Source organism: Fistularia commersonii, chromosome 9 (assembly GCF_037954325.1).
Source record: "Fistularia commersonii isolate RoL2024-O1a breed Wild chromosome 9, RoL_Fcom_v1.0, whole genome shotgun sequence".
Classification (NCBI taxonomy): Eukaryota; Metazoa; Chordata; class Actinopteri; order Syngnathiformes; family Fistulariidae; genus Fistularia; species Fistularia commersonii.
In genome coordinates, this window is record NC_141292.1 from 5,404,144 (window position 1) to 5,416,524 (window position 12,381).

The window sequence follows — 12,381 nt, forward strand, 5'->3', positions numbered from 1 at the left end:
TGTAAACTTTGTGTTAGGCAACAAAAAAGTGTACTCATTAATATAGCAAGAATGTTATTTAAAGCTGCAAATTTGCTCCTTTTAAATGTATGAGGTAAACCTTATCAACCTCCCACCATCTCAGCTAACCATTCTCTAGCTACTCATCTCATACTGTTCAACATTTGTAAAAAAAAAATATTTGTATCTGACACTATTCAAGGAGAATCCGTCACTGTTACAATTCTTTGCAACTTTATATTTGTATCATTTTCAACACGATATTTAAGAATTTATTATCAGTATCAAATCTAACACTTTCATGACAGTTCTATGGGATTGTACATATTACTATATTCATCAATTTGCTTGAAGCTGTGATTTAAATCATACATTTTCATCCTCTGTTTACAATTTGCATAGATAATGCCTTCCTTTATTAATAATATTATGAACAGCCCCACTTAAAAATACTATATCCTGCCTGGGTGTTGAGTGCGCTATTACTAAAAGCCATGCTGTGCCTAAAAACAGGCATCATTCCAAGCGGTTTCACACCATAAAATTAATATTTGCTTGAACATTTGTTTTCACTGACCCTAATCTACTGTGGTTTTACACTTAACAACACAAATTTATTTGTTTGTTATGAAGAGCCAGTGATTCAATATTGGTGAACGACCGCCAGGAGCCATTTGGACAGCTGCGTGAACGTTCACGACAACACAAAGTGTATCCAATTTCCTGAGACACCTGTACTTCATTGCTGATGGAGCTGGTTTTCGCCGCAATGATGAAGAGGCTAGTCCAGGTGAAGGCAGCCTGAGCGTAGTTTTGCACATTCAGCACACCGACACCAATGTAGGGCAGGTACGAGGGAACACAGCATATTGGAATGAAGAAAAAAAAAAAAAAATCTGCTTGCCTTTGGATAACTGTCTCTAGAGATTCAAGACGCATGAGTTCCAACAAACAGGCTGGATTTATATAATAAACCGGTCGCGATGCAACATTATATTTTCAAAAAGACATTCTTGAGCTAAAAGGAGGAAAAAAAAAAAAAACGTGCTTCTGATGCTTTGTTCCACTCCTCTTTTGTTAGACAACTCATCACAGAGGTCTTTTATCTCTGCAATTGGGCTTACCGAAAGTTTAATAGGAAAGAGTAGTTAATTTTGAAATCTTTTACCTTGAGGCCGTGCGTCATTTATTTCTCCCTCTAAGCCCTCTGTCAGCTACTCTTATTTTTCTCCCATTCAGACCGTCCTTTTAAGATTCAAGGGGCGACCTCCTTCTAATTCATCATCCAATCAAGTCGCCCCAAAAATGACCCATTCTCAAGCACAATCACTAATCAGTGTGCTTTTTATTAGTCAGGGTGTCTCTCTGACGCACTTTCTGAGTGCCCTCCATTGCCTTGTTGCCTATTCATCAAATCTGGCCCTGCCATTAGTAACGGCGGGGGTGTCTTGGTCACGACGGAGGAAATGATACCATGAGTCAAACTTCACTGTGAACTGTCTCGTCAACATAATGAAACCTTTAAATGATTTTGTTTCTCCTGAAAAAATAACCCGCGGCCGTGATCAATGACGACTAGTCCCAGTCATATATCAATTCAAAGGTTGAGTCGTCAGGGCGAAGCGGTCAAAAGGCATTCACGGTGCAATTAAGTGGACAGACCCTTAAATCAGACGTGCCAGCGGGACTAAATTAAAGTTCGAGGAGGAAATTTTCCTGCCTTTTCTATAGTCTACATATTCAGATGCACCTCAGGGGGAAAAAAATATTGCTGTCTCTTCTATCTTCAGCTGTTTTGTTTTTGTTCAAAAAGGGAATATTCTGGACCTCCGTCAAATTGTTGTTACATCGACAGGCTTTGCGAACTGTATGAAACGGCAGAAGATTCAAATCATATCGCACTTTTTGTTTTCAGTTGCATTTTTCCTATAATGTCATACTCATACTATAGTGCAATCCAAGGTAATCTGATTTTAAATACAATTAAATGCATATCTGAATGTTGATATAGTGGCATCCCGGATGACCTCTTGTATGTGATTGGCCAAGGGGTGAAGAATGCAAATTAATTTTCATTTGCAATGTGTTGAGGGTTGTTTATGGATATCTGCTTTATGCTGTTTTTGAGTATTAGCTTGTGTAAAAGCGTCGAGACTGGTCAAACCTCGGTATTGGACAGTTTTTCATCGCAGAGTGTGTGCTCATGGGAGAATGTTGGGTTTCCGGAGCTTGCTCCAGACAACTGCTTTGTGATCGGGACCTAAAAATAAAATACGACTCGTAGTCGACCGCCAGTTGAACTGTGTTCGGCCACTGTCTTGTGTTCAAGATACAAAATGAAAAAGGCTGGCTGAGCAGCACTAAACGCCTCACCATTGCTAAAGACCTAAACCCACAGCTTGCTACGACATTATTAAATTGTGATTGTATTCTGCAAACCACCTAAAAGAGAACCGACGTTAATAAAAATATAAAGATTCAGTGAACGTATTGGACCTGTGAAAGCATCAAAATCGAACTTACTTTTCATCAGTCAAAGTGAGATTAGAACTTGTTGCCTGTGTTTAGATATTTTATTGACATTGTTACGCTGCTGATAAGACCCATGTACTTCCATCTTGGGAAGGAAAGATGCCAAAGAACCTCTGGCATATAGGGAATAGAAAATCTAGCCTCATGAAAAAAAATCCTCTGAGCAATGGCAAAAAAAGAGGACAGCTCAGGGGAAGAATACAGCAGCGGAGAAGAATTTCAAAGGCAGGAGGTCAAGAGCACTCTATTTTCAATCTTAACAGAGGGAATGGGTGCAGGTTGGCTGCTATAACCCATATCAAGGGTACATTTTTTTTTTTTTCTTTTTGGCTAACGATAACCTCCCAAGAAGAGAAGATGAAATTGGGTGTAGAACAGACAGAGTTTCGCTGTGGAAATCATGATCGTTTTGGCCATGTGAGGCCCTGGAAATGTCAGCTGTAAGTCAGTACGCTCCTAGTCTGTGTATGTTTTGCCTGAACATCACCTCAGAATTGTGCCCCTGACAAATAATACACAAGGGAGGATATGGTCGAAATGACATCGAGTCACATACACACATATATATCTATATATATTTATATAGGTAAACATATATGTGTGTCTGTGTATACAGTAAACCCTTGTTTATTGCGGGGGTTACGTTCAAAAAATAACCCGCAATGGGCGAAATCCGCGAAGTAATGAGCTTGTCATAAATGTCATCGCTGTCAGCAAGGGTTTCATAAAGTTTTTTAGCATTTGTGCGGATAACATTGGTATCCAGCATAATGTTTTTTAAATCCACAAAGCTAAAGCAGACTCCATCCTTACAATGGTCTTGTTGCGGAAAGTCACAGCCCTTTTTGCATCCTTGTTAAAACATATTGCTGCTGTCACCCTTATGTTATTTTCCTCCTTCTTTTATGTAAGAAACCGAAGATTAATTTATGCCGTAATGGCGCCCTGTTGGCGCATAGCTTCTGCCTTCATTCAGCATATCCAGAACTTTTTCTGCGATAGTTAACATCTTCTTTTTCCTTTTGGGCGTGTCGTCAAGTGCCTTTGCTGGTGCAGAGCGCTTTGTCGACATTGTGGGTTTTGTCATGGAGAAAATTTGCAAACATGAATTTGGCAAGCTGTACAGAGACAAGGCACGGAGCATGTTGACGCTGGGCTAGTGTCCTTTAGCCAATTAGAATGCAGAACACAACATCCTCTTCTGTAAAAAAAAAAATCTGCAAAACTGTGAGGCCGCAAAAGATACATATATATACATACATATGGATACACACACAAATATCTATATCTATATCTATATCTGTATCTATATCAATATCTATATCTATATCTATATCTATATCTATACCTCTATCTATGAATGAGGAAAAATTGCCCCAAATATACTGTACATATAGCTATAAAATAATATATTTATATATACAATACTAAATACTAAAAATATTAAATACTTAAATACTTGATACTAAAATTATATATATATATGTACATAGCCCGTAATTTCCGGACTATAACCCGCTACTCTTTTCACATGCTGTGATCACTGCATCTTAAACGATGATACGGCTAACTTACAGATGTTTTGGGGCTAAGGAGCTTAATATTTAGCCTTCTCATATCAGACCGATGAAATAACCTTGAAATTCTGAGGCTGTTCAATTCCAACACTGAAGATAATGACTTTAATAGTTTTTAGTGTGCAGAAGGAAGACAATCACCTGGAGTAGCACAAAGTGGGGAAAATGGATGGATGGATGGATGGATGGATGGATGGACTTTTCCTTGTGTTATTTATTACAAAAAAAATTCATCAGCTGTGTTGCAGGCATCGTTGCAAACATTTCCAGTATGTATTTGTGGATGTTACTTGTATGTAATTAATCAAAAGAAAAAAAATAAACAAAAAAACTGTGTAACATATTTCTGTGTAAATATCTCATGTTACAATGTCGACACAATCGGCTGATAGACAAACTGGCCTATATATATTTATTCATTTATTTTTAGCCGGTGCGGCTTATATTCCAATGTGCTCAATTGTCCAGTAAATACAGTATACATTTATGTATATATATAAATGTGTGTGTGCCTGTATGTGTTTGTGTGTGTGTGTGTGCTCAACGTGCGCTCAGTTAAGCATGAAACTGCCAATGTTTTCCATCAAGCGTTACACTCTCAGTAATTATATGCGAGAAGAGCACAGACACCCCGATGCAGTAATTGGGAGTTTTGGATTATAGTGCTTCAAATGCAAGGGATTGAGATTGGAGAACTTAAAAAAAAAAAAAAAAAATGCTAGATGTTTCTGAAAGTTTTACTGATGTTTTTCCACTTGGTGAAGGCTTTAGAACTGATGTGTGAGATGTGAAGACCAGCCTGACACTCCCCGGATGGAGGGTTACTGGTCACATAGGAACATCTCACCCAAGACTGGTTGTTAGTGATTGGTCAAAGGTTGAACTGGCATGTAAACATCAAAACTGCGAAGAAATTAGGTCAGTAAATTCAGAGATGGCACGGCATCAGAATGCGAACAAAAATAACCCACTGCAGCTGGACAAAAAAAAAACTCACTTCACATAATACTAGTGTTCCAATCTCTTGAGAGCACAACAGCTGTTATGCATTTCTGTCAGGCCCCTCAAGACACACACACACACACATGCATACACATACACACAACATGCAAGCACACATGCGTGTACAAAAAAACTCCGAACATGTGCAGAAATCCGAGGTTTTAATAGAAAGTTTTTAAACAACATTTTGTTTCCTCTTCCTTCTTCGGCTTAGATGCTAAAATAGGATGAGCAAAACATGCCCTCACCCGGATGAGGTGATACTTTCGGCACATATGTCTCCAAAACAACAACAACAAAAAAAGAAAATGTAGCTCTGCAATGCAATCCCAGCCTCGCAGTTGCCTCGCAACAACACTTCATCACGCCCTTCCCAAGACACCGATTGTAAGATTGGAATAAAATGTTACTCGGGCAATTATGACGGATCAGTCACAGAGGGGAGAGATGAGAAATTCAGCTGTTTAAACTTTGCCGGAAGTAATGATAAAAAAAGAATAATTGAGCCTGAGGTAAGACTTCACTTCATATCTGTTACCTCTTCGTTACATTCTAAGCATATTGCAGATGCAAGTCGGTGTAGGGCAGACATTTTATTATTGTACTCTTTTCAGAGATAAACAGGTTTACACATCTTCCCTTTCTCTTTGTGTCCTTTGGTCTAGGCCTTTCGGGTCTAGTCGGTGGAAACCGTATTGTAGATAACATCTCCTGACATTTACATGCATGAGCAAGGGGGAGCTGCTGTGTGAACAGTATCATTTACATCCCCGGAGCAGCTCCCATTCCGGGTTTGATTCATGTCAGGCGCTCCTCTGGGTGCATTTTGAGTGTGACCAGCTAAGGGAAGGCAATCTGCTCTGGCATTTTTTGTCTTTAATCACACATTGTTTTAGCAGAATGTGAGAAGAAAAGGCAGCCTGCTGTGGAATCCGCTACGGCTGGAGTTTTTCATCACGTGGCATTTTTTTTTTTTTCCTTCCTCCCTTATGTCTTTGGCAATGAGAAACAAAAAATAAAGATAGCGCTGAAAAAAAAAAAAAAAAAACATAAAAATAAATAAACAGCCGGTCGTTTTCTCATCAATAAAACCATGAAGTAATTATAAAAAAAATGCACTTTGAAAGCCTATTTGTGAAATGACAAATGATCGATGTTTATCCATAGCATCGCCGCGGTGCCGTACAGCATATGGTGAATGAGGTGACAAATGGCCTGCTAGTGCTGGTTAGAATCTCATTCTTTTTGGTGAATGGCTGTAACAGCGACGGAAGATGCAGAATCCCTCTTATTTTTCCTCAGGTCAAACAGTCGGGAATGAAAGCAAAGGAATGGGCTTTCTAAAGTTTCATGCAATTCATATATCTACATTTATGTATTTATAAATGAATTCCCACATGTGCCTTTCATGTTTTGAAACAACTGACAAAATAATGCATTTTTCTAAAGTCTTATTAATTAGTTTGCTTCATGGTGTTCAAATGTGCAACCATCAAACGTCACGGTGCACCTCTTGCACCGCCTCCCGTAACAGATGCAACTGACTCTCCGCCACCGTTCCCTTTCCCGGCTTGCATTGATCCCCTTCCCGCCCCGTCCCAGAATAGATTTGGACACAATAATTCAGCAACCAGGTAAATTGGAATAACTCTGACCATTAGTGAATTAGTTTGCTCTTTAAAATCAGCCATTGATCCCCTGAGCTGAGCTGATTGGTTGCTGACCAGCCAGAGAATTTAATTATCAAACACAGTGTTGCTTGCTCAGCCATGTTTCCTGAAGGTCAGGGTGCCACTGCAGTCCTTTTGAAAAGACCCGACAGGACCGAGGCGAAAGATTGGGGGGGGTGGGGCAGAATCCACTGCAAATGAAGTTAGCCACGGCCGGTCCTGCCATTCCTCCGTTACTTCCCAGCAATTGCGAGTGGCGGACCATTTCTATGGCTTTCCACACATGGCCGGGAGATATGCAGTCATAATTCTCAGAATTCAGATGACACAAGGTTGCTATATAAGACGTGAGTGTGCTGTCATTCTCCCAAGACTCTCTTTTGTGTCTGTCTCAAATTTCCTTTGCCCCTTCATTTGAAAAATGCATGAATAAATAAAATAAAATAAAATAAAATAAAATAAAATAAAATAACACCTGATGTGTTTCATTGTTTTTCTTATATCATTGGAAAATGGATCCAACTACCCAATACATGCTTGTAACAGGGAAGAGAGAACTTTCATGAAACATAAACTGAAAAAAAAAAAAAGTACTCCTTAGTGACCGGATTTAAAAACATGAAAAATGGATAGATGGATATTATGGAAATATGGGTTTGAGCCCCCTGCGCATACCTGTCTCCCTGCAAAAGGCTTCATTCTACATTGATCTCTTCCCTCACTGGGATTTAGAATACAAATAAGGAGAACAAGCCTCCCCATTCTTATTAACTTTTTTAGAATAAAGAGGAACACTTAAGGCCCCACACTGGGGAGAGAGGAATTGATTGACAAACCTAGTGACAGGACCAGAATTGAAATTGAATCCCCTTGAATGAACCAGAATGGAGGGGGAGTTGCAGCATGAATAAGCCTGTTTAAAAAGAGGATGGAGAAAACAAGCCTCCCTTGTCCTGTCTAGTGATTTCCTGAAGCAGACATCCTCCCCTTTTTACCCTGCTTATTCAAGGGTAAATGTGATCCACTCTGCTCTTCCCTTCTGTGATTTACTAATCCACTCTGCAAATAGAGATGATCAGCAAATAAGGAAAAAAAAACATAATTTAAGAAATATATTTTTGTGTTTTGGGATTACTAAGACAGGCTGTAACAGTGTGGCCGATGATTAGAAATATTTCTTTCTTTCTACCTGTTCAATGCAGAGGTTTGTATATTCGCATTACTTTTAAAACTGTAATTTATCTCTTTCATATATATATATATATATATACATAAAACTCACTAATCTGCTTCCCTCCCCTCAAAATCAGTTATTAATAATATTTTTACACACAGACTTACACTCATACATATATGCTCTAGCACACACACATACATGCACACAGACAAAGTTATCACTGGATGACATTGCATCTGATTTCAGTCTTTGTCTTGATAAAGAATGATATTATATACATTATATAAGAAACCACTATTCTGTCAACGTGTGTTTGATCGGTATTATTTTCGGAACATGTTGGAAACTTCATTACCCTGTTAAACGTGCCCCTTTTTTAAATTAAACCTATGAATCTAACAAATAGTCTTAACAGAGTGCGGGTTTATTAATCGGTAACATATTACTTCAATAAAGTAGAAAGAAGCATCTTTAAAGCATGTATTATGAGCATGAAAATAATAATAAATATAATAATAATTGTTACATCACCAACCAAAAGAAGAGGGACAAAAATAAAGTGAATAATGCTCATATTGCTAATAATGCTAATACTGATGATTATTATTTTCATCATTTTTATTATGAATTTTACTACTTAATCCAATTTAGTTAGTAGTTTGTAATTATATTTGTAATTTTGTCATATTCCCTCCTCCCACATAGGCCCTAACCTATGATGATCCGCATCAAATAGCTGTCCAAATCAAGTGTGTGTCAGAGCATGATGGCATTGCAGAGGGGAGAGACATCACAATATGATGCCACTATGACCAAAATCGCTTCCTTGAAAAAGGAGCATGAATAAATCCAATCAGTTGAACAAAGCCAATTTTATTTATATATTTATTCATGTTTTATCTATTATTGCCACCACGCTGTTGTGAGGTCGCTAGCTTAATTCTAGCTTAAGACGGTGCGTGTGTTCATCACAATGACCAGGAGGAGCAATGTATGACTGGATGACGCAAGCGTGCTCAAGTCTTTGTCGCATGATTCTACACGCCGCACGATGTTATAAATGACCATCGCCTCTGATGCACAAAGAAATGTTGAAATCTTTACATGCATATAAGAATGTGTGCGCCGTCGCAGCCTCTTCAGTCTCCCGTTTCGTCACACGGCAAAAGGCCCCTCTATGTACCGATGCTCCGTCAAATTAAAGCGGAGCTTAAACGTTTTTCTGATGGAAGACATTTTCCTTTGGGATATCTTAAATCCACTTTGTCGGAGATCAGGAAGGAGCAGGCGCACTCACCGTCTCAATGCTCCACAAATCCTCATTGTCTAACCTGACATTGATGCAGGTGTGACTGACTAAGTCTGGATAAATCACATGGATAATTCTCATAGCATTTAGATACGTGAGCGCGGGAATGAAAGCACGTCAGGCTCTAAAATCTACAACATTATTGCGGCAAATGTTTGAATTTTACAATGATGGCACAATTGGAAATATCTAACATAATTGAGTTGTTTGCCACAAAAGCTTGAATTAAAGGCAGTTTCTCACCTGAAAAAAACAACACACTTTAGTTGTTCAAAGCGTCCACGGATCCCCCCCAATTTCTGCTCAAAACCTAAATGCCAAATAGAGATTTATAGCAGTCCCAAATCTATCTTTAAATGCCAAACACTGGGAAGTACTTTTCCCTTGATCTGCATTTGTAAACAGAGCCACATTTGGTAATAGTAGAGGATTTGCCTGGTACGTGCACCATCTCCTTAAATTAAACTAAATGGTTTTTCCGTCTGCGGGTGTAACTGTTTACTGCATCTGACAATGGTTCTCGCAGGACTCGAGGAACAATTATGAAGCAAATGTCTGTATGTGAGCGAGAGAGAGAGAGTGAGAGTCAGGATGATTATGTGATATCAACATGTGTAGCACCCGTCTTTCAAACACATTTTGTGTAATGTCAAAATGCAAAAGGTCACTTTGTACTTACTAAGATAGGTGTTAAAGTACTACGGCATCACCAAAACAAATATATATTAAATTTATGTATGTACTTAAATTAAATTAAATTAAATTAAATTAAATTAAATTAAACAAGAAATAAAAAAAAAAAGTGATAAAGAGCACATCCATATAAAGTGACTCCTTCTAGTCAAATGTATAATGAATTAAGAAGTAGTAACTAAACAGTGTTTATATGGAGGCTGTTTAATTTTTCAGGTGAGTAAAAGGAACTAAAAGCTGACTTCTTTTTATTCCATATGTGGAAAAAGGCAGCTAAACCCCAAACCCATAATTATATTTGATACTTGAAATCTCACTGCAATCATAGTTGAACTTAGCGGCATAATTGTAATTTGTTATACACTATCAAATTATCTCCCATTCTCTGTTCCTTTGCTGTGGAGAAGAACAGACATTTAAGTAATATAAGACATAATCAATCTAAAGCGCCGTGATAAATTTTAACTGGGATTTTAACCATTATGTGACAAAACAATCAGCCCTTAATTATGTCAATACACTTTAGTTAACTTTTTTAAAATCAAGTAGTTCACTTGCCGTTTAACAGTGAAAGATTAGACCTATTAAATTTTCTCTGCTCTTTCATGAGGTCTTATTGTCTAATAAACCATGAAACTGGAAAGATTTCAAACAGTAGCACTTGATAGCACTGCTGGGTGCCCCACGGCCAAAGGGGCAAGGTTTCCTTAATGCAATTACTGATGGGAATCATTTCTTTATCATTATCTAAGAGGCATAATTTCGCTTCCTGGCACAGATTAATATTCAGAGTCGACTCAAAATGAGGAAACACATTTTTTTCTTTTAGATTTGTAAAATTGCAGCAAATAAATATTTTTTTCTTTATCCATCAAGCAGGAAATTAAACGGATCTGAACACTACCTCTTGTTAATTTTAAAAATTACCGTTACCATAGTGACATACAGTCGTTGAGTCTCACATTCACACGTCATGCAAATACATGCAACAATTTATCCTCTCATCTACGCGTCTCGGCAATTTAGGGTCTCAAAATGAATTTTGGACTTTGGGAATTAAGCCAGCAACCGGCATTTAAACTGGTACACATAATAAATAGTGAAACTGTACACTGGTGTGTCAGTGAATACCGAAACACAAGCCCTACTCTACTGCTGTACGATATTTTTGAAAAAGACCCATACTCGCCAATTCCCGCTTTGCCTCTGCATATTTTCATTATTTCCAAGTGCTTTGCTTCTAAAATATTTATAGAGACACGGTTGCGTTTGTCATTAAAATGACATTTTGTGATGTCGAGGACAATTTTAACCGCGGGATGAGCCGTCTGTTGCAGCTCCCGTAGAACCAAAGGGATTTCTTACTTTGTGCATCTTGAAAAAGGCAACCGTGTTTTATGTTTTTAGTTTAAACCATTTCATGCATTGCAGTGTAATTTGATTGTATTGATATTTGTTTATTTTATGTTTAAATTCCCTATTGTGCGGCAAGGTGGTGCAGCGGTTAGCCTCACGTTATAATGGTTCCTGGCGGGATTCCGACGGCGTTCCTTTCTGTGTGGAACTCCATGTTCTTCCCTGTATCTGCACGGAAACATGCAGGAGATTCATTGTGCACCCTGAATATTCCTGACATGGCAATGAGAAAGTGAATGGTCATATGTCTCTATATGCGACCCTGTATTCAAAGTCTGCTATTTTATCGGCAAATTCCGACTTGAGCTGATTCTTTGTGTCACGACACGCGACAATTAATGTAGTCATGCAACCCCTCCCCTCAAATCTGCACGTCCCCAGTGCTGTCTATGACTACAGCAAGAAATGATAATATCTGACTGGCAATATTTTGAACATCTAAAATATTGCAAATTCATTCATTTGTTATTTATGCCGCGTGTCCTGCGCTCAGAGTTGATGATGATGAGTGGATCACAGAGCCACATAGAGAGAGATAGAACCATTTGCCCTCTTATTCAGATGTCGTAAAGGGAAATACGACATCTGAATGAGAGAGTGAATGTTTGCTTGTTGCTAGCCAAGACAGGCTAGATACGTGATGCAAAAAATGTTGAATTGATCACTGAATGAATTAATTAATCTCTGATTTGCACAGAAGTTCAGACGATTGCTAGTCAGTCATGATTCTTTTCCTACAACAGTAAAAAAACAGCACCACTGGGGGGAAAAGGCTATTTGCAGAGATACCTATTGGTTGTATGCTAACATTAATGGCTGGTTGTCATGACAACATAATAAAGCAGGCCCTTGACAGGATTTGTCAAGGAGGACAATAAAATTCAATTAAAAATAACAAAAAAAAAAAAAGCAACAAAAAGGGAACTTGGACAAGGGTATGAAGTCTGTGCTGAGCCGGGAAAAGGTATGACCTCCATGGCTCTCTTAGAAAAAGAATCTCCTCGC

General features: G+C 38.3%; 1 protein-coding gene across 1 annotated transcript in view; it reads left to right on the forward strand.

Moving 5' to 3' along the window:
* The window catches only part of brinp1 (bone morphogenetic protein/retinoic acid inducible neural-specific 1), a 125,321-nt gene that overhangs the window by 14,821 nt on the left and 98,119 nt on the right, over positions 1-12,381 (forward strand). The window lies entirely within an intron of this gene.